Genomic DNA, 23,683 nt, shown 5'->3' with positions numbered 1-23,683 from the left:
CGCTGTCCATCCAACGTAGACTCATTTTTGGGCATCTCAGACCTCCGTCTGAGGGGTCTAAATACGTAGTTTATGGGCAAACCCTAATGGCATCCACTGAACAGTCTTCAGAAATGCTGGAGAAGATCATCCGTACTCTTTCCGTGTCATGATCCGAGCCCTTGGCCTTTTTTCATCGGACCGTTGAGGACAGGAGTTGGTGATAAGAAAAGGACTACCGATGATGAACTGGCAGTAATTGCAATATCCTTTAGCGTACGTAAGACTACAGATCCGGACGGTGTTCCAAACCTGGCCTTAAAGGTAGCTATTTTTGAGGTTCCCAGTGTGTTCAGATCTTCTATGCATTTGCCAATGCTTGCTCGACACGACGAGGAAGGTTGTCGAGAGGATCATTCTCAACAGACTGTTGAGGTATTCTGAGAGTACTGATGGTTCTTCGAGTAGCCAACTCGGTTTCCGGAAGAATTCGGTCGTAGTCGCTATCTTAACGGGTACTAAAACCGCCGAGTTAGTTCTCCAGCGCAGGAGAAGGGGAATTCGCTAGTGTTCAGTAGAGACCCTGGATGTAAAATACGCGTTCAATAGCGCCAATGGGGCACAAAACTATGGAGTTATGCTTTTGAAAACGTCCAGAAGATGTCTTGATATAGCCCGGAGGAATTTCTTCAGGGATTCAAGGTAAAAAACCAGATGTTGTTCACACCAAATCCTGGAAGGTGTCCCGAAAACACAAGAATAGTCATCGGAAACACAAGAAATCCTCGGAAAATAATAATTTCTCGTGGAACTTGCGAACAAGTCATCCACAGAAATTTCGGGAAAATTCTTGGAAGAGAACCATGGGGGCATACCTGGAGCAATCTACGAAGGAAAATGTTTGGGGGACGTTACAGTGGCTTCCCCGAAGAAATTTCCGGAAATATCCTAAGATCGATTTCTTATTAAACTTATGGAAGGAGTCTTGGATGAGCCCTTTTGGAAATAAAACTTTCAAAAGTAAACGTTGTTTTCAGAAGATTCGGAAGTTCGCTTGTTGGGAGTTTGTTATTCGGTGCGAAACGCAAAGGTTGTGGAAGATTCCGAAGGGTAGCTCAAGTAACCTAAATGAACTGCTTTTCGGAGCTAATGTTCATGAGGTACCCAGGCTTTTGTTACGAGATAACTACTTTCATGTGATATGCCGAAAGTTTCTAGTGAATTTAGCTTACCCTGCTTCAACAAACCATTAGGTAGATCATCCCCTTTCGGTATGACTATGCAGCCATACGTAGGTAATCCTCGCATTGATGATGGGAAAATAATCAAAGAACTCCTTTATAAAACCTTCCTGGGGTTCCTTCCGAAATTGATCTATGGATTCCTTCAGAGAATTCTCCAAAAATCACTTTCTGGAAGTCTACTACAGATTCTTTTTGTAAATTCTTCTAGAACTGTTACGGTTTCGCTTCACAGTCTTGAGGGGTGGAAGATCGTGAAGATAGAACCCGCATTCCAGACCGCTGGAGAAGAAACAGTTTGTCCACATCACAACGGTCCATACTCGATCGGACTAAAACTAAACCAAGACGACCGTATGACTTTTCAAGCTTAGCGAAACTGTTTTCGACCAGAAAACCTTGAAGATTGAACACTTGAAAAAGGTCCCAAACGGGCCGAAACGTCGGGAATAATCAAAAACTAGTGTTTTCCTTTCCCCTTAAGACTGCGAAGCCAAACCGTAACAGTACATAACCTCAGTCGTATCCCCGAAAGAAAAAGTTCTTTTAGAACATATTTCATGGCAAGAGGTTACCCAGCGTTGAGCTGTTAATTTCATCCAGAAAATTCTCCAAGCGCGCCTCTAGAAAAACTTCCACGGGATTCCTCGGAAATACTTCCCTAGAGAATTTGGTCTTAAAATCCACCGGCGGTGGTTTCTTCACAAATCTTTCTTCGAATTCTTTAAAAAAAATCCAAGACATCCTTTAGATATTCCCTCGAGAATTTCTCCAGAATTTTGTCCAAGAGATGTTTTGATGGCTCCTACCGGATCTCCGCCTGGAATTACTTTAGAAATTCTTCCATACGTTTGGAAAATCCTTCGAAATTTTCTCCAGGGAGTTTTCTACATGGATTCCACCAGATTTTTTAAAAAAATTATCGCATAAATTTTACTATTTTATTTCCATAAGCTCTCCCGAAGGATCCTGTAGAAATTTGTGCGGGTATTTCATCTAGAAACTCGCCAAAAATTTGTTCAGGAATTTCCCTAGGGATTGTATTCAAAACTTTCGTAGAAATGTTTATTGGAATTTCTACAGGGATTCAAATCCTGCAGACATTCCTCCAAAGATTCTTGAATTATTACTTTCCGGACTTTCCGGTATTCTTTCGTAGATTCCATCAGGATTTCCTCCAGATATTCCTCCGCGTATCTCCCGATAAACTTCTGCGGCATTTCCTCTTAGGATTATGGTAAAAATTCTGCATTAATTCCTTAAGGAAATTCTACAGGAATTCTCTTGAAAACATTGCAAGGGATATTTACAAAAGGTTATTCAGGCGTTTCTTCAAGTACTTTTACAGGTATTCCTCCAGACATGCGTCCACAGATTGCTCCAGGAATTCTTCTAAAAAACCCTCCATGAATATAATTAGAAAGTTTCTCCAGGATTTTTCTTAAAATTCTTCAATTTTTCGAGGAATTCCACCAAGGGTTTTTCGAGGAGTTTTCCAGATACTTCTCCAGCAAACTAAAAAAAATACTCGTGGAAATCCTCCCAAAATTTCCTCAGGATTTCTTCAAATATTCCATTTTGGATACATTAATTTTTGAGATTTCTACCGGAGATTTCTTCAGGAATTCTTTTAGATTTTTGGAAATTTCAAGGAATTAAAATAAGGGGTTTCTTCTGATAGAATTCTTGATAGAATTCTTGAAAGAATTACTAAAGAAATCTCTGCAGAATTATCTGATGGAGTTCCTTAAAAAACTTTCCGGTGATATTTTGAAAATTCTTAGAATTATTGGTTGAAAAATTTCGGGAGCTATTCCTTAACTTTTGTTTCTGAAGTAATTTGTGATTTTTTCTCTGCAGAATTTGCGAGATGAATACCTAAAGTAAAAATTTTCTAGAAAAAAACATCATACGGAACTCTGGAAGTACTTCCAGATTTTTTTTTCTGAGAATTTCCTGGACGGAAATTTTTAGAGGAATTTCTAAATAAATCTCCTTAAAATGTCTGCAGAAATCCCTGCATAATTTGCAGATAAAGTTACTGGCAGAATCCTTGAAGAAGTTTCTCAATAAGTTCCCCAAGGATCCATGGCGGATGTTCTGAAGGAGTCCTTGGAAGAACTACTAAGATGCACCATTGCCATTGGGGTGGCGATTTCACCTGTTGACGAATAAACAATAAACAACTACTGGAGATACATCCGAAAAAAAAAAAAATCTGGGAAGAATGTATTATACAATTACAATAGTTTAGAGAACCACTAAAGAAATATCTTTAAAAATGAAATTTTTTGAAGGAATCTTTGAAGAAATACCTGGAGGAACTGGAGAAGAGTTTTTATTAAAAATCCTTAAACATATCAAGGATTAGATCTTGGAGCAATTCTGAAGGAATTGCTGAGAAAATATTTGTAGAAATTTCTGAAGCTTAACCAGAAACATTTCCGAAGAAAGGTCTGAAACAATACCTGACAAAACTTCTAGAGAAACCCTGGGGGAACTTCCTGACGAGTTTTTCTCGACGGTTTAAATCACCTAGAGTTTAAAAAAACGGCCTACAAAATATGATTCGTGAAAAATAAACAAATTTCTCGAAAAATGCCTAAGTGCACGCCACAATGCCACAGTTCCGGGTCATTTGGCCGAACGCCATTTGGCCGAATGCCGTTTGGCCGAATACCGTTTGGCCGAACGCCATTCGACCGAAAGGGTCAGTTGGCCGAATGCCATTTGGCCGAAAATAAATGATGAACTTAAATGACGATGTCACTATTCCTCGCATCAGTATAACTCGAAAGAACAGCCTATGATTCAAAGAAGGAAAAATCTTTGAGATTCAACGCCAACTCATCTCTGAATATCAAAACTAGAAAAAATAGCCGATGATTAAAAGAAGGAAATATTTCTGATGATCATATTGGTAGTTGGGATGTCAAAAACTTCCTCTGAATTCTTTTGAACATAATTCGGCCAAACGGCTTTTGGCCAAACGACTATTCGGCCAGATGGCATTCGGCCAAATGGCCGGACACTCAATGCCACAACTCGTTTCGTGGCTGCTCCTGGTTTAAATCAACTTGTGATATGAACTAGCGAAAAAGATAATATGTAAACGTTCTAAATTTCTTAAAAAAATGCCTAAGTGTACGCCACAATGCTCGTTTCGTGGCTCTTCAATGCTCTTCAGAGTACGTTCCACCTGGTTCGCTTATTGTGCTCTCTGAACATATGCAGGAGCCTCTGGAGCAATTTCAACAATAATTTCTGAAAAAGCTCATGAAAAAAAAAAAAACAAAAAATCTGAACTTCCGAAAGAATTTCCGAATTTCTGTTAAAAAAAAACAGGCATTGCATCTTTTGAAGAAACTTTCGTAGGAATTTCTGGAAATACTCATAAAGAAATTCCTATAAAAAATTTGAGAAATTTCTCAAAGGATTTCTTGAAAAATCCTAAAGAAAAACTTTTTCAAGATTTCCTTCGAAAATGTTTGAAGACATATATGAAGGAATTTATGCACGAACTACTGTAGCACTACTTGAAGAAACTTCCTTCAGAATACCTGATGCAATCCCAGGAAGAATAATAATAAACTCGAGAACTCGATTCATGATGAATCTTTCGAGTAATTTCTTGAAAACACTGGTGTTACTTTCTTGAAAAAATCCTGGTGACGTTTTCAACGAGATGGATGAACAGTAATGCATTCTTAAGTGATATTCAGATTAATCTTTCAAATTTTTTTAACTGAAATACTTCTAGATTCTAGAAAATACTGCAAGAATCTTCTTTCACTTAAAATGCCGATACATATTAGATAAATTCTGAAAGAATCCCTGAAGTATTTCTTATTGATGATTCTAGAGGCAATCATGAAAAAAATCTACAAGAGTACTAGACAAGGAATACATTCCAAAAGAGTTCTCATTGGAATCTTAATGAGAATTCTGGACCAAATCATAAAATAAATTCCGGCCAGAATGCCTCTTCCGTGACAATTCAGAGAAAGAATCGTGCCTGGTGGGGTTTTCCGGGATAATACTTATTTGGCCGCAATTTCGAAGGCATTTCCATGAGTGCGTACCTGTAGGTATAACGTTGAGTAACCAGCTCTGTTTTTACCATGGCATAACTGGAAGAAAAGGCGATCTTTGTAAGAACTTCTGGAATTTCTGAAAAAAAAACTCATGGAGAAGGTTCCAAAAGATGTCCTGAAGTAATCCCCGTAGCAATCCCAAAAAAAATCTAGGAGACTAACTAGAGAAAACCTCGAAGGAATTCCAGTAAAATATCCTAAATGAATTACTGATCAAATTTCCGAAAGCTTCGCTGAAAAAGTTCACGGAAGGATTTTTTCGGGAAACTCTTGGAGGATTTCCTAGAAGAATTTCTAGAAAATTCCTCTGAGAAATTCCTGAAAAAGAAAATGATTTGGGGGAATTTGACTGAATGGGGCAATAATGCTACTGGAAGCGACTATACAGCCACGAAAAATAAATCAAAACTTGATTTTCGCCAACGTTTCGATCACTTCTTCGGTCTTCTTCAGGAGCTTCTGTTTCTATTTTATTCGTTCTTCGTCTACCTAGACCAGATTTGGAAATTCGCTTACCGAGAGTGAAATTTGGAAACAGTTACTATGAATTTCGTAGATCAGTCCAGAGAAATCCTTTGAGGAATTCCGGAATTCCAGAACGAATCTTAGAAAGAAAAGGAGATCTTTGTAAGAATTTCTAGAATCTTCGAAAAAACAACTCCCAGAAAGGTTTCCGAACGATTTCTTGAAGTAATTCCCGTTGGAATCTTATAAAAAATCCGCAAAGATTAACTGGAGCAAATCTCGAAGGAATTCCAGTCAAATACCCCAAACAAGTTTCTGAACAAACTCTCGAAAGCATTGCTGCATAAGTTCACGGAAGGACTTTTTGAGATAGATTTCAGAGCGTTCCTCTGAGAAAGTCTTGAAGAAAAGCATTCGGAAGAATTTGACTGAATGGGACAATAATGCTACTGAAAACGGTTATGCAGTATTGAAACAGTCTAACGTTTTTACTTATTTGTTTACCAACGTTTCGATCACTTTTTCAGTCTTCTTCAGGGGCTTCAACTCCTATTTTATTCGTTTTTCGTCTACCTCGACCAAAAGCAGTGGTAGACACGTTGTGAAAATCTAATAAAACCTCGAGATTGCATAATCTTATCCATAGTAGAAGCATTAAAGAAATCCCACAAAAAATCCTGAAGGATGTTTAGGAGAGATTCCTGGAGAAATTTGTGGATATCTGAAACCAACTGTTAGTGTTTTAAATCATCTGACAGATGCTGATGGTCTCACCTAATGTGATCATCGAAACGTAAACATCTGATTAGAAAAGCAATTCACGCGCAGCCTTTTCTCTTACGATGGTTTCTTTACCACTCAAATCAAGGCTCAAATCCACTCAAAACCTGTCCGCATGATCTCACCAGAAACAGTTTTGCTTGAATTCTTCAATATTTACCTCACGCGAATATCAATCGACCATCGAATAAATCAAATATGCTTGCCCGTCAAACTCAAACAGCAAACGCGAATGACCACAGCTGTGAAATCGCGACATTAACTGGCGAGCAACAAAATTTGCATAAAACCGTCCACCACATTTCCCTCCGTTCCATTGCGCTCCGTTCGGTGATTCGTCGTATTTGTATGGTGGTGGGTGATTTACGCACCATTATTCGACCAGCAGCCAGCCTCCTCCAGTAGTGCAAGCAAACATAGTGTGCCATGTCATTAGGCACTTGGGGCGACTTGACCACCAATCAAAGGAGCCTTGTTAGTTGAGGACTAACACATTCACACAGACCCACATGAATGGACGGCGACGATGAAGTCTGATGGAGTTTGGAGCAAAACGAGACTACCGGGCGACTGACGAACGAATCGTGGACCGACAAGAAGGGGGGTTGTGCGATGTGGGGTAGCTATCTTTTTTTTCTCTTCTGTGCTTTTGTGGTGCTGCACTGCACACATGTTATCCACTTTATGCGTGTTTGTCGTACAATGTCACGTACCGAGGGTACCTGATATTCACGTTTGCATGACTAACAAGCGCTGTAGATACTTGAATTTTAAATCGATATCGACAAAATGGAAAAATGGATTGCTGAGGATGGGAATGTAGAAAATTCGAGAGTTATTGTCACACGTCACGATCAATATTTATGTTTATTTCAAACAGAATCTGTTTGAAATGAATATATGACGTGGATAATGCTTAAGGGGGCCCCACACGAGCATCAATACTTCATCAATATCGGTACTTTTTATCGGAATTTTCGTCAAACTCATATTTTTCTCAATGTATTTTTGGAAAATTTTCCGATTAAGCTCAAGGTTTGATGGAAATGTCGTCAAAAAATAGCGATATTGATGAAGTATTGATGGTCGTGTGGGGTACCCTTAAAACAGATCCATGTTTTTCGACAGAAAAAACTGACAAGATGTTTGACATAACCCCGTTTTTTTTCTACGTACATCTCAAAATGAAAGCTTCCAATTAATTTCTAATCAGTTCGAGTGCAATGCCTCTTACACCTGCAAAAACGACCTTCGTCAATAATCCAGCGATAAGCAAACATACATTTGACGTAAAATCTGGCGCTTGTCCAAAACAAAACCATGCAACAAAAAATCCCAATCCTGCACTTTGATTCGTTGTTGCAATCCCAGCAAACCGATCGATAAGATATCAGTTCCCTTATACGATTCTTCTGCAATCTCGCCTCCTGCGTTCACCCTTATCTCTGTTATGACGTGGAGTTTCCACCATGTATAGAGGAGGTTGACAACGGGGCGCCCGGTCTTCTGTACGGGAAAAAATCGATAATGGTCGTCGCGGCGACAGCTGACTGTAAAAAAAATGCACGAACGGCGGCCTACTTCCTGTCTCCGCCGCCATTGTCGTGTCTCTTCGTTGTCGTGGCCATCGACGAAGACGAGCATCCAACTGTCAAAACCCTCGCTGAGTTGTAATCCGTTTTTTGCTGCGGCAGCAGCCTCCTTCGATTGAACTGACTCACATTTTCACTTGGAATTTGTCGCTTGATTGTTTCCGAGACGAACTGCACTTTTCACGCTCACATATCCTCAATTTTCCGGAACCGCACCACCCATGGCGGCCATGTTTTCACACAGCTGTCCTGTCCGTCCGTTCACACGCGTTCGCTGCCTGCGTAGTTGTTGTTTTTGTTTTGATCGATCCAATTTTTCTACTGGGATATAATTTGTTTCTAATTTTCCTTTTTTATTGAAAATCCATTCAATTTGATGAAACTTTTTCACCACACACACCACCAGAATCTCTTTCAACAGGGAAAGAACCGTACAAAATTCGGGTTAAAATCCGTTCCGTTAGAGGCGAAATCCGAGTCGAAACTAATGCGGTCACTGTATGGTAGTCTACTGGACGTCGTCGTGTTCGTCGATCCTGGAAAGGAACTGCGCCTGCTCCCTAGAGCCGGTCCGTCCGCACGCAATCAAAATTGAATTTACATTTCGAGCAAGTGTCTTCCCCTTCATACGGACGGGCCGGGTGGCCCTCCGTTGACAGTTGAACAACGCATCAAGGGGATGAGTCACACGCAGCACCCTTCCTTCTTGTTGTTCCGTTCTTTTCGGGTGCTTGTTTTGATTCGGTTCCTTCGCACGCGTCTTGTCGCAAACAGCGAAGGAAGGAAGCAAAACAATGACCAAGGACCACGGGCACGGTTCGCGAGGGTTCGGAAACCGTCACGATGCAGCTTCGTGCAGGTGAAAAATAGGGGAAATTCAGTCGGGAATGTTCGTTTGGGTGGTTATTGTCCTTGATTCGGCAATACATATTGGGAAAACGGATGCAGGGTGGTGACAGTCACTGCGCAGGTGCGTGGCGTAGCGGGCCGGTGACAGACCGATATGTCATTGTTGTTTGTCTGGTTGACGCTGTAAAACAGTTGTTAGCTGTCAGGTCGAGTGTCGTGCCCCTTTACCAGTTTTAGAATAAGGCCTACTCAGAATGGATACGTTTGCGTGCGATTTCAATGAAAGAAATGGGTTTGGAAAGCTATAACGGAATGAAACGCGAAAAATATATTGCAAAACCAAACATACCTGCGGTAGAAGCAAACGTATTGTCGGTTTGTTGTTGCCTAGGGCGAACGTAACCCAAACTTTTAATAAATGAGATCTACTAAATAGTTATGTTAGGTTAGTCAACACATACACACTGCCGTGGATGGCATAGTTGTCCCATGTTCTATACAAACCCCTATTTAGATGGGACAAATAAGCGCACAGTGCACACAGCAGCACAGCCGTCTGCTAGAAGAACCCTGGAAAATGATGAATCGACTAATTTTATCATTTTTCTTGTTATTATTGTCATACTTGCAAGGCATCGGAAATCCATTAAATGTATTGAAGCGGCCAGGCTTACTGTGCAGCGTTATTGAATACAATCGAAAAGAGCTGTGGAACGGCGATATCTCGCCCAGCCAATACGTATCGTATATGTTATAGATAAACAAAAACGACGGGAGTGACGTTGCTAAGGGGCTGTCCATAAACCACGTGGTCATTTTTTTGGGACTTTTCAAACCCCCCCCCCCCGCGTGGTCATTAGTCCATACAAAATTTTTTATTGGTCCATACAAAATGGTCATTGGCCGAACCCCCCCTCATGACCACGTGGTTTATGGACAGCCCCTAAGAAAGTTAATGTCACTCCATTGAAGCATATCTTCTTGGGATGGGACCTACTCCTTAAGTCCTGGCTCGAAAGTCTAGGTATAAGCGCTTTTGCTCGCTCATGAGTATCATTGATATAAATGTGTAATTTTACTCAAATTCAAATTTATTCACATTTAATATAATTGGTGATCAAACATCGATATTTTTGATTTCACATTCCTTCTGGAAACTTTTTTTTTCTGGTATTTATCTAGGAATTTCTTCTGGCGTTCCTCAGGATTACTTCTGGGATTTCTCCAGAAGAAGCTCCTGAGATTCCTCAAGGAGTTCTATGTGAGACGAGATCTGGGATTTTTATTGCAGATCCTTCTTAAATCCCTCCGGTAGTCCTTCTGGTATTTCCCCGGGAGTTAACTCTGAGTTACTTCAGGAATTCGTTCCAGAATTCTTTCATTATTTTATCCTGAAATTTTCCCAAATGGTCCTTTTGAGAAACTTTATGGAGTTCTGTCTCCTAGAGTCTCTTATTTTCTACGATTTCTCCAGAAAACCATTCTGCAATCCCTCAAGGAGTAGCTAAATACTCACTAGAATGTCTTAAGAAATCCCTCTTTATATATTTCCAGAAACTTCCCCAAAGATTACTTGAGAAAATCTTTCAAACGTTACTTGAAAAGTTCTTTCGGGAATATTGACAAAGCCTTCCAAAAAACGGGGATGAACCAGCCTCGGGCTGAAAATCCCCATAATAAAGAGCCAACAATAATAATAATCCGAAAATCTTTTTGATTTTTTCAAAAGAATTCCACTAGAAATTTCTTAACGGATTCGTTCAAAAGCTCTTTCAATGAATAATTAGGAAATATTGTTTGAGATTTATTCAGAAATTTCCGAAAGATATTTTTGAAAATTGTTCATTGATTGCTTGAGAAATTCCCCAATATATTTATTCAGCAAGCTCTTCAGAGTTTCCTTTAGATTTTTTTAATACAAAATCTTTCAAAGACTATTTGAAAAATCGTGCAAGGATTACTTTAGAAACACGTTTGATATTTTTTCAGGAAATTCCCCAAGGATTCCATTCGAAAATCCTTCACAGGGTCTTTAATAAATTCTTCGCACGAGTTTTTTAGAAAATCTTTAAAAAATATTATTAAAAATTTCTCCAGGGTTTCCTTTGAAAGCTTCTTAAAGGGCTCCACTAAATTCTCCAGAAGATGCCTTCACGGATTCTTTATAAATATCCATTTGGTCTTTTTTGGGATTGCTTAAGTATTTATTTCGGACATTTTCGAAGTGTTTACTTCAGAAGTTTTCAAAGAATGCTTTTTAAAAATTTTCGAAAAATTTACAAAGAAATCTTTAGATGAATTTCAGAAGAACTCCCAGGAAGAATTTCTACAAAAATTAAGGATGAATTTCTTAATCAACTCATTCAGATTAAGCAATTCATCCTAAATTTTCCGTAAAAATTCTAGAGTCTTTCAGAAATTATTCTGAAGATTTCTTTGGAAATTTCTCGAAACATTTCGTTAGGCAGTCTTCTGAGATTCTGCAGAAATTCCTTCAGAGATTATGTTTTTATATCATTCTGGAAATCGTTCCAGAATTTCGCTTAAGGAATTGGTTCATTAATTTGTCCAGGACTGCCTTCCAAACTCCTCTAGGAGAACTTTTGGATTTTGCTTGGAAGATTTTTTTTTAAAATCTCCCATGGGTTGCTTTTCTCAGAATTCCTTCAGACATTTTTTCAGTAATTTGCTCAAAAACCATTATAGGTAATCCCTAATAAACTTTTCCAGAGATTCTCATACCAAATCTTCAAGGAATTTCTTAAGAAGTTCCGCAGGGGATTCCTTCCGATTTTCAAAATTTCTTTTAGAATTCCTTCAGAAACTTTTTCATAGATTACTTGCGAAATTGTTCCGTATATTATAAAGTTTCTAAAGTTTCTTTCAGAAAATCTTCAACGAAGTCCTTTAAAAAAAATAATTACAGATTCTTTTAGTAAGTCTTTAATATATTGCTCCAGAAATTTCTACTTAAATTTCTTCAGCAATTTCCCTAGAGATTCCTCCAGAATTTTTTCCAATGATTGCTATAGAAAACCTTCCTGAAATTTCGTTAAAATCTCTCCATGGAATTTTTCGGCAATACCTCCAGTAATTACTTCGAAAAATATTCCACAGATTCCTCTAGAAAATCAGAAATTCAGAATTCATTGAAAAATCTCTCGAAAATTTCCTTTTGCAATTTTTAAGGGACTCTTCTTCAAAAATCAGAAGAAAAAATCCATTTTTAGAGAAATTTGCATCAGAAACCTGTCATGACTGCCTTTTAAAATAAATTCATGGACTTGTTTACAAACTCCTTCAGGGATTTTTTCAGAAAATCTTCCACGGATTTCTTCCGAAATTACAGAAGATTTTCCTTAATAAGTTTCCCAAAATTCTGAAATTGCTTCAGCGGTGCCTTTCGTAGTTTTTATAGAGATTCTTAAAAAAAATCTCCAGGGATTTTCCTTCAGATATTTCTTAAAAACTTTCTTCTTGAGAATTTGCTTCAAAGATTTCTCCAGGGAAAATTCTTCAAGGATTCAGAATTTTTCCAATGGTTTCTTCAGAAATGCTCATCGAGATTCAAAGAATTCTTCTTAAGAGGTTCTACAAGATTTACATTTTTTAGTCAAATAGACTAGAAGAGGTTATTAGAACCATCATAAATCCAAAATGAAAGGTATTAGGGTTTAAGACGGTTGTCAAAACCTCTACAAGCCTAATTGACTATGAAAATGTTACTTGGGCAAGGAGCTTCTGTTCCTTTGTAGGAATTCCTTAAGAAATTTCTAAAAAAAACTATTTTTAGAAAATTGAGAGGAATTCCTACAGATATTATTCCAGGAATTGCTCCAGCAGATCATTTAGAGATTCCTCCGGAAATTCGTCAATTTATCTGAGGAAAGAATGCATGAATGTTTCAGCATCATTTTTGGATTAGCACAATTTTACCAAAGCATGTTTGTCCAGATTAGGAAAAACTATCCGAAAAGTGGGCAAAACTGCAACTGTTTTTATGGTGGCGTACCAGCATAGGGGCGCTAAAATATGGCAACCTTGAGTAACCAGCACTGATTTTACCATGGCAGCACTGACTGGTATTCCTCCAGTAGATCATTCTGTTATTCTACTTGAAGATCTTTCTAAGATTCCTTTCAGGAATCCCAGATGAAATTCATCTAAAAGTTTCTCTAGGTTCATCAAGAAGTTCCTTCTGAGATTCCACACAGAACTCCAGGAGAAACACCAAATAGAACTCCATTAAAAATGAAAAAAAAAAACAGGTATTCAAAAAAAACTTTTACCATAACTTCTTAACGGTGCACGCTATGGCCAAAGGGAAGTATTATGAAAACTGAATGTTGAGGTACAATTTATTCGTTAGAGCTATATTTTTGGACCAAGATTCAGAAAATGTGTGGTTTAAAATAATTCATCTTGAGTTTTTTCCCATACATTTTTATATGGGACGTTACCTTAAAATGACTTTTTTAGATATTTGTTCGGAAAAATAGGGAAAAAATCAAAAATATAAAAAAACCTAAGATGAAATATTTTAAACCGCACTAGCTTCTGAAACTAGAGGGCCAAAGCTACGATATATGGAATAACATTTGAGGTACATTCAATTTTCATAATACTTCCTGTGTGGTATCGAATACTCTCTCAGTAGTGTTGCTTTAGCGTGTGCGTAGTCTTACCCCTCAGTATGCTAACGGGTAGTTCACAACACACCCCTAGTAACGCCTAACTGTCAGCGCGGTGCCGACCAGATCAAGGTTGGCCATGACTCTGCCTCTTTCTTCGGTAGACTGTCGGACGCGGTGGACGTCTTTTGGTGCGCTCCGCAATGTACCCAGCACGTGGAGATTGAACCTGCACAATGGCGTACCTGCCAGGATTTATTGCTGTTTCAAGCAATAAGTAAAAAAATCGTACTGGTACTGAAACAACAAGGGTAAGTGAAAAATAATTAAAAGTAGGTGAATCTGATGCAGTAAAACAGGAAAGAAAAAAAATGTGTGCGTGTGCGATTGAATTTGAACATTGATGTTCATTTTTCAAAACCAAATTTTGGAAGTTTTGCGCTTGTGAAGCGAAAGATGCTCTGGAAGAGCATCGGAAGAAAGCGGTTCCGACTGATGTGGATGGAGACCTTTGGGCGCTCTCGTAGAGCGCCGGAATGTGTTGCTAAATTGAATTGGCATGGTCCACGCTAGGTTTGGTTTCGGCTTGCAAAGTCGAAGGCGCTCTGGAAGAGCGCCGGATGCATTATGTAATGAATTCGATTCGGCTGGTGACGCCGAAGGCGCTCTGGAAGAGCGCCGGAGTTTGTTCGATTTTGGAATGGAAAATCGTCTAGGTGTTTTTTGATCCGTTTGATGTGACCAAATATGCTCTAGAAGAGCATCGGATCAAAATGGTTGCAGCTGAAGTGCCGGGGATGCTCTAGAATAAAATGATTTCAGCTGGTGTGGCTGAAGATGCTCTGGAAGAGCATCGGAAATTATGTTGCCTGATGTATTTGTTAATGCTCTCAAAGCATTGCGGTAGGTGATGCTTGAAGAAGAAAAGCAAAGGCTTGGAATGTAACAGGTGTGTGTTTGATATTTTGCCGGGTAGGCCAAACACGAAATTAACAGAAGGAGTAAGTTTTGACGCATTGGAAATTTTAGCCTGAAAAAGGTTCATTTTGGGCTCTTTTGAATTTGCTGGTTTGGGCTAGTATAGCACAGTTATAGGTAGTACGCAGATCGTCAGAAATTTCTTGGCCTATCTCAATGCGAGGAAAATTCAGGCAAGGAATCGCTCAAGAGATGAGCACGCGGAACGCCGAATCAAATGGGGCTTGCTGTGTTAAATTTCTTGACCCTTTCGGTCACAGACAAATAATGAACTGAACGAAAATTGCTTGAGCGATTCCGTTTGAAGTGCATATCTCACATTATCCGCTAATGTCTACAAGAACTTGTCATTTGTACAATGGGTTTGAATTGCAAGTATGGTAGAAGAGTGCTTAACCTAGAAATCTGGTAAATTGATTACAGATTTTGAATGATTCCCCGAAGATGTACAAGAAATTTACAAACGAAAAGTAACTGCATAAGCATGAAAAATTAGACGCCTCGAGCTAGCGCTAGCAGTGTGTAGTGTCGACACAACACTATTAGAGCATTGTATTCTGTGCTTTCAGACTGCCGGAAACGCCAACGTTTGTTAATATTCCGAAATTCTCATCGCAAATTCAAGGAATAGTAATAGCCGGGAACTGCTAATTCGCATGAATTTTCGTGGATTATTGGAAAAAGGGAGAGTTTCGTAGGAAGTTAGTGAATTAAAATTATATGGCTTCGTGGTTATGCGGCTAGTGTCACCAAGCTTCAGTCGCATAGTGCTGTGGAGCGTGGGTTGAAAGCCCGCTGAAGCTAACAAGAAAAAAATCGTTTGTGCTATTGGACGTTGCATGCTGGTCCATTGTCTAGTGTCATAATTCTTTCAAAGAGCGAATAGCTCAATGGAAGCATGAAACGTGTCTATGTTTATAAATCGAAAATAGTTGTGATAAGTAACTTTTTGGTTATAGTTTATGGGGATTCGCCGAGAAATAGCCATCTGTTTTGTTTCGATTGACGATGCAGAAAAAGTTATAGAAGAGTGCCGATGTATTGCTATGTTGAAGTCGATAAAGCGTGGTTTGTAGAACCCAGAGAACCTACCAGGATGCAATGACGACGTCACGTTTTCGATTCCCGCATCTTGTTTAGGGAACCCAAATGCATTGTTAATGAAGGAACCCGATTGATGTTGACTATAAACAATCCCATTGGGAGGGAATAGGGATGTCATCTACGTGGGAGAACCACGCAATAAAATGTTTTGGTTTTCAGCTGGTAGTACTGATGGCGCTCTGAAAGAGATAATTGGATCCTGAATTTGTTGCTGAAATCGATAAAAGTAGTGGTCGTTCTGAGAGAGCCATTTTCATAACATTATTTCGGTTGCTGACTGACGAAATTGCACAACAGCCCAAATGATGAACATGCCACTATTGTGAACCCTGGTGGAAATTTAAATGGAAATGAAAGGAGAAACAATCCAAACACGTGCTTTGTTGTGAGCTAAGAACATGCTTAATTTGGTTGCCCTACCATGTTTTGCGAGTACTAAATAATATATAAGCTCAGAGAAGCTTCGCGAATCAAAGGCGAGTGCTTGCCAGCTCCGTTTACTCACAAATAAAGAAGCGCAAATATTCTTGGGCCTCTGTTGTTCACGAGTAGGTTTGTTTTGGTTTGTGTCTGCTCAGCTGCAATCTTCATCATTTTTCATCGTTGGCTGTCAGGACCGAACGGTACTTAACAATAGACACATGGATATAGGGATAGTGGATGTGGCGAAGAAATTATTCTCACATAAACTTGCATCACCCAAATTGGGAATCGAATTCTCACCCCATAGCATGGCGTTTGGTGGCTCTAATCACACAGCTATGATGTTTCAAAAAATCCGATTTTTGGGTTTTGGTCGTGATGCAAGCAGGGAATGAAATTATCGATCACGATCGCGATCATAGAAAACTCTCTCACACGCATTATCGGCGAAAAAAGACGTGCGATAAATTCAGACCCGGTTTTCTCCCGAGAATGTGTTCTCGCTCGTCCCGCCGCGCCGAAAATGAATTATCACCAGAAATGAAAAGCCGTCTGGTTTGCTCTCTGCGCTTTGTTCGCCTTTCCGCCTGGCCGTCGCCACCAAATGTAGCTTTTATGAATCAAATTTCTTCCTCCTTTCGAACAGCTTGTGTGGTCGCGTGGTTATGGTGCGCGCTGAGAAACATTTTTGAGGAGGGTCTAGGTTCGAATCCCGTTGGCGGCACAATTTTTGTTATTTACCTCCTGATAATTATCGCGATAACCGGCAAGGTGATAAACTTGGATAGCGAAAATGGCAAGAGCGATTTTCAGTTTTCGGCTATCTTTGGTCGTGGACAACAGCAGCGAACGATAAACATTTCTCGTTGGAAAAAGAATCGTTGAATTGTTCGGTAGCTCGAAAAACGCCAATTTTCGTCTCAATTGGCTGATAATTTCATTCCCTGGATGCAAGTAACGATATAGAAGTGCACTGGCTGGCATCAATCAACTGTTCTGTTTTATTTTTCAAATATTTGTCAGAACTTCTACACATTTTGAAAAAGGACAAAAGAAAAACACAAAGTAACATATGCGCAGTCGGTTGCCATAATATTTTTGTAACTAATCAGGCACTGCAACTTCAATAGTTTAGGTCTAAGGTAATAAAGAAAAGATTGCTGCCTTTCGATTTTTTGATGGACTTTATAAATTAACTCACAAGGTTAACTTTCGAAAATGTTTCTTATGAAGGAGTAGCGATGCGACAACGGTTAAATGTGTTTGACATTGGCAGTGCTTTTAAGTTAGATTTTGCCCATCCAGTGAACACCTAAGCATCGGAACAACCCATCTAACGGCCCTAACGAACGATTCTGCACTGTATCACGATGCTTCGGGATGCCGATGTAATTTTCAATTAAACCTTTAACATCTAGGCGTTGTATTTGTAGTATGTATGGTATCTTAGGTAGTGAGAGGATCTATATGAGTCCATGAAATCGATCATAAAGAGCGCAGTTATAGTATAGAACAGATACTTATTTGTAAACAAACTTAAATTTCGAAATGGAATTCGTGCATTTGTCACCATAGTTCAAAAAAAAGTTTTTAAAAGATTACAGCTGTTTTTTTTTAAGAGGAGGAGGAGGATGTGTGGTATCGAATACTCCCTCAGTAGTGTGGCTTTAGCGTGTGCGTAGTCTTACCCCTCAGTATGCTAACGGGTAGTTCACAACACACCCCTAGTAACGCCTAACTGTCAGCGCGGTGCCGACCAGATCAAGGTTGACCATGACTCTGCCTCTTTCTTCGGTAGACTGTCGGACGCGGTGGACGTCTTATGGTGCGCTCCGCAATGTACCCAGCACGTGGAGATTGAACCTGCACACTTCCCTTTGGACATAGCGTCCGGTGAATCAAACAAAAACACGGTTTACAATGATTATATTGAAATTTATATTGTTTTCCATTTTTTATCATGTTTTATATACGTTCTCAAAACATGATTTAGGGTGAAACTGGATGCATTTCCCCAATTTGTGGTTGTTGTTTTTTTATTGAATAGCGGAGGAAGGATGAAGATATATCCAGATTTATTACCCGGTGGAAAATGTTCATCAGTTCAACGGAAACTATTCTATAAATCATTTAGTTGATATTTATTGATTTTAATTTAAAAGCTAGTTCTTCAAACAAAATTTACCGGGAGCCTTTCTAATATTAATTTTAAATGGTTTCGATAAATTAAAAAAAAAAAATTCCAACAGGAAAAAACTTAGAAGATACCTTGATCTCTCCTCTGAATGGTTTGATAATATTGCTTCGTTATTTAATAAAAAAAAATCCTAATCCAGAAAATGCGGACATGCAACCACTTCCGCTTTCTTGTTCGCCTTTAATATCAAATGAATGTGTTAGTCAAGCTGAATTATTATGTTCCAAAGAGTCATTAATATAGGAAAATATGTGAAGTTTCAACTCTTTTATTTCAAATATAACACCTTTACTTACCGACTTTAGGTTTCTATTTTTTCCGTTTTTTACATAATTTATGTCGAAAAACGAACATTTAAATTTTAAACATCGATATTTTTCACATCGGTTCAGCATGTTTCGGCGATATTTACCTGTAACGAGATAAAAGAAAATAGCTGTGTAAGTAATTATTGGTTTGATTATAGGTTAAACCAAATCTGAGATAAACTAGGCTTGGGCTGAAAAAGATAAAAAAATAAAAATAAAATGAACACAACAGCACAAATTAGCAGCATACAATAAGTCATATTGAATGCTTCTTGAAGTAAGCAAGTCAAATTTGAAACAAAGTTCTTCAATTTTAGAAAGCATATTTTTCATATTTCATCCGAAAGAGGGCCCACCCAATCAACAATGAATGCTGAACAGCGATAGTATTAGCTGATCATTGGCTGGTTAATGGTGTCAGTGGCTGAACGCAATGACAGCTAAATAATGGTCTGAAGTATGGCTTGTTCAACCTTTTTAATCAGCAATGCATAGATAGCTGAATATAAGGGTTAGAATATTATTCACCTTTGTTAACAGCTTTAAAATATATACCAACATGCAGAATTAATCATCTATTGTTCAACCCTTAATCAGATATTTTTCTGACAGCTGGCCCAAGCAATGTAGAGTACGCATAGCTTCTTCAGCCTCAATAAAAGCTTAGTTCAGCTTATGTTTTCTTGATTATTCAGACACAACAAATAATGCTCTCGTTGTTGACGATATGTATACAATTGAGAGTGGTGCAGCTGCTAAGGTGAGTGACCATGAATCAGGAGGTCCGAGTTCAATCCTTAGTTTTTCCATAAATTAGTTTACACATTCCCAAAGATCTCTTCTGGAAATAGAAAGCCGCAAATGGTAAAAAGCCTCAAAAGGAGTTTTTTAATCACAATAAATAAATTTGATAAGCTTTTGATTAGCGCATATTAAGCCTCAAATCAACCTTTCAATGAACCTTAAACAAGCTAAAGGTTGGATAAAATCATCAAAATTAGATGTTTAGGAGCTGAATAAAGGATTGTACATCCTGTGCTCAGCTTTTGTTCAAATGAAGGCTGCTTTAAAATAGTTGGGAAAACGTTTTTACAGCATCAAATTGTTACCTGGGCAGTGCTTTTATGTATTTTTTTAGTTTTATTTTTATATTTTTATGCTGAAAGCAACACTACGGTGTGAGTGAAATTCACATATACCATGTGGAAACTCGATCTTATAACTCTCTTACGACTTAGGCAAACTTTTAGACGAAATCACAAGGTAATAATGCGCTCCCTACACTGCTCTCTCATAGCATGCTTCTGAACAGAGCTAGTAGCAAGTAAATGTAACTCCTGGAATTCGTGGAGAACTTCAGGAGAAAATCCCGGATAACTTCTGAAGGAATTCCTGTAAAATTCCTGGTGAAATTCCCGATGAAGTTCTGGAGTAATATCAGCATGAATTTTCAGCAGATTTTATGAACAATTGTTTTGTCATCTCTGAGGAAATGCATGAATTGATTTTAACAGGAATCCATAGAAGATTTTTTGAAAAAATCCTCGTCTGAAGTTATAAAGGAATTGTTGAATGAATTTCAGAAGGAATATGTGTAAAAATACAACATAAATTTCTGGAAGCATTTGAAAAGAAAACAACGGAGTAAAGTTTTAACGCAGGATCATAATGAATTTTTTAAAGAATTTCTAAATGATACTTTGGAGATATTTATGACGGAATTCTGTACTATTTTTTTTTTTCAAGAAATCACAAAGACAATCTTTGTATACATTTTCAAAGGAAGCCTTGGCAGAATGTATCTCTGAAGAGTTTTTTCTTTTAATGAAAGGGACTGTCTTTGCATGCCATTTGCTTGAATTTGTATATTGTGTGGCAAGTACAATGATACACCATGTCCAGGGAATCGAGAAAATTTTCCCGATTGGAATGGGAATCGAACCCGCCGTCTCCGGATTGGCGTTCCATAGCCTTATTCACTAGGCTAACTGGAGACAGGTTCTTGAAGTAAGCAAGTCAAATTTCAAAGTTCTTCAATTTTAGAAAATTCCACGGCATGCGTGTAATTTACATTCATCATGTTGAGAGTTGCCTTTCTAGCTCTAGACTTTGGTATATATGTGCAGCCCATACTTAAATAAGCAAACTGCTAGATAAAATTCCAAGGTGAATGTGCTCCATACACTGTTTTCCGATAGTATGCTTCTGAACTAAGCTAGTAGCAGGAGAATGTAACTATTTGAAAATGAGTGTTCCCATTCCTGTCTACTAGTTGCCAGTTTCCTAGTTTATTATCAATCTGCTTGATGGTTTTCGTCGTATATATTTTCCTGTTTATTTTTTTGTAACCATTCAAAAATGATCTTAGTAATCTTAATCGTACTATTGGGTTTTACAGGGGATACTCAAAAAAACTGGGACAGGTAAAATTTTCACTTTTCAAAAAATGTTCAACTCGCTGTAACTATTTGAAAAGGGCATCAAGCATTCTCAAATGTTTACTTTAAGTCCATCAACTAATTGTGTATCAGTGGTCAACATTTGGAAAAGATTGAGCTATTCTACACGAAGTAATAAAGGTTCTAGAAAAAGGTATAATTATACGATAGCCAACTTTGAGCTGTTATATCTCCGGATTTAATGAACCGAATGCAATTGAATTTTGATCATTTATGACTTATATAATGAGCTATCAAAAACTTTTGACGAAACTTTAAATTCTTTACACGAAAGAAAATTATAACGATTAGATTATGTTTCTGATATAACACTAATTTATCCAAAACTTCATCATCGTTTCAAAATTCGAGATAGTAATTATAGTTCATTTAAATTTCCTCTAAATGACTTGAATATATTTGTGTTTCAAAAGAAAGCTACCAAACAGCCGGTATTAAATTGAAAAAGTAATGAGATGCACTTGAAAAATAGATAAATTTACTAAAAAGTCATAGAATAAATGAAATCGCTATAACTTTTTTTCTTATTAATAATTTCAAATTAAGTCAACTGTTTTTTAAAGCTTATTGTATTAGTCATAAATGATCAAAATTTCATTGCATTCGATTCGTTGAATCCGGAGATATAACAGCTCAAAGTTGGCTATCGGATAAATATACCTTTTTCTAGAATCTTTATAACTTTGTGTAGAATGGCCCGATCTTTTCTAAATTTGAGCCACTGATACACAACTAGTTGATGAACTTACAGTAAAAATTTGAGAATGTTTGATGCCCTTTTCGAAAAGTTACAGCGAGTTGAACATTTTTTGAAAAGTGAAAATTTTACCTGTCCCAGTTATTTTGAGTATCCCCTGTTTGTTCGGATTTGTAAAATTTTCAGTAATTTTCTCAATCGATGATCTGTAAAGTCCGACTGAATTGCTCCAGAAGTTCGTCGGGACTATTTTCCAGAAGTTTCTCTGGATTTTCTCCAGAAGTGTTTCTGGAATCCTTGAAGGAGTTCCACTTGAAGGAGTCACACTGAAATTTCTCCACATGTGCTTCGGGTTCTTAGGTAACTTCTCGAGGAGATCCACGGGAATTTCTCCAGAAATTTCACGAAAATTCCTCCAGGAGTTCATCAGGAATTCCTAGGAAATTCTTGTAGAATCTCCACAGGAATTCCTTCCGGCAGTACCTCGAGATTTCTTTCAGGAGTTTCACGGGAATACCTGCTGGAGTTCCTCGAGGGATTTCCACGGAAATTTCTTCAGAACTTCTTCGGGATTTTTTCCAAGAGTTACAGGAAATCCTGAAGAACTTCATCTTCATTTTCATCAGGAGTTCCACGGGAGTTCCTGCAGGAGAAATTCTTCCAGGAATTCCTCGGGAAATCCTTCTGGCAATTTATCGGTGATTCCTCCAGGAGTTCCACAGGAATTCCTCTAGATGTTTCAGGGGAATTACTCCTTAGCTTGGCAGCAAATTCCCTCAAGAGTTTCTCGGGAATCCCTTCAGCAGTTCCCCGAAAATTCCTCCAAGATTGTTTTGGGAATTCTTGCAGGAGTTGTTCGGGAATGTTTCGATTTTTTCCAGGAGTTCCTCATAAATTCCCCATGAATGCCTGGAAAATTTCACTGAAGGAATTCCTAGAGAACAACTGGAGCAATTATCAAGGACCTCCAGGAAGAATTTCCACGGAACTCTTAAAGCAATTGCCAGAGAACTCCTAGAAGAATTTCTGGGCAACTCGTGGAGGAATTTCCGATGAAAACCTGGAGGAACTCTCGGAAAGTTTCTGAAGAAATTCTTGGAAAACTTGTGAAAGAATACATACCTCCATAACTCTTGGAGGAATTCCTGATAAACTACTGGAGGAATTCGTGGGAAATTTCTGAAGTAATTTCTCGAACAATTAATGATAGATTTTATGAACAAATTCTTTCTTAAGTCACTGAGGAAATCCATGGAATGATTTTGAAAGGAATCCATAGAAGATTTTCTGAAAGAATCGTTGGCTTAAGTTATGGAGGAATCGTTGAAATGATTTCAACAGAAATTCCTCGAAGAATTTATATAAAAAGCATTGTAGAAAAATCTTATTGATCATCTTAAGAAATCTTTGGAAGAGTTTTTGAAGGAGACAATTCTGGGGGAATTTGACTTGATTGTTTAAAAGGAAATCGCAAAACAAATTTTCGAATAAATTCTCAAATAAATCCTTTGCAGAATGTATTTCCGATTCAGAGATTCTTTCGTGTATTTTTCCAGAAATTTATCCAGGATTTCCTTTACTGGTTCTTTAGAAAATTCATTTGGAAACATCTTCAAAAATATATCGTAGAAATTTTTACATTAATTAAAGAGAGAAATTTGTCTGGGAAATTTTACAAAAGTTTATTTTAAGGTTTTCTCCTGTGAATGTATGAAATAAGATTCAGAAACACGACTATTTCATAAACTTTTTCAGCAAATCTTCCAGTAGTATCATTAGGGGATACTACTCCAGTTTTTTTTAAAATTCGTTTTCGCATTTTGCCAAGGGTTTCTCAATGAGTTTGTTTCTTATTTTCCTCCACGAATTTCTTCTGAAATGCCTCC

The 23,683-nt window shown here is 38.0% G+C and overlaps 1 protein-coding gene across 2 annotated transcripts in view; it reads right to left on the bottom strand.

The window, feature by feature from the left end:
• The window catches only part of LOC109397859 (uncharacterized), a 469,989-nt gene that overhangs the window by 189,662 nt on the left and 256,644 nt on the right, over window positions 1-23,683 (bottom strand). The window contains exon 1 of one of the 2 annotated variants that reach the window (XM_029855003.2): window positions 8,281-8,654. The exons of the other annotated variant lie outside the window; for it this stretch is intronic. The gene's annotated coding sequence lies outside the window, so the exon portion shown is untranslated. Of the gene's footprint in view, window positions 1-8,280; window positions 8,655-23,683 lie in introns of those variants that run through there. 2 annotated transcript variants of the gene reach the window in all.

Source organism: Aedes albopictus, chromosome 1 (genome assembly GCF_035046485.1).
Source record: "Aedes albopictus strain Foshan chromosome 1, AalbF5, whole genome shotgun sequence".
Taxonomy (NCBI): Eukaryota; Metazoa; Arthropoda; class Insecta; order Diptera; family Culicidae; genus Aedes; species Aedes albopictus.
The sequence above is the reverse complement of the archived record's forward strand: the minus strand, read 5'-3'. Positions and strand labels throughout refer to the sequence as shown.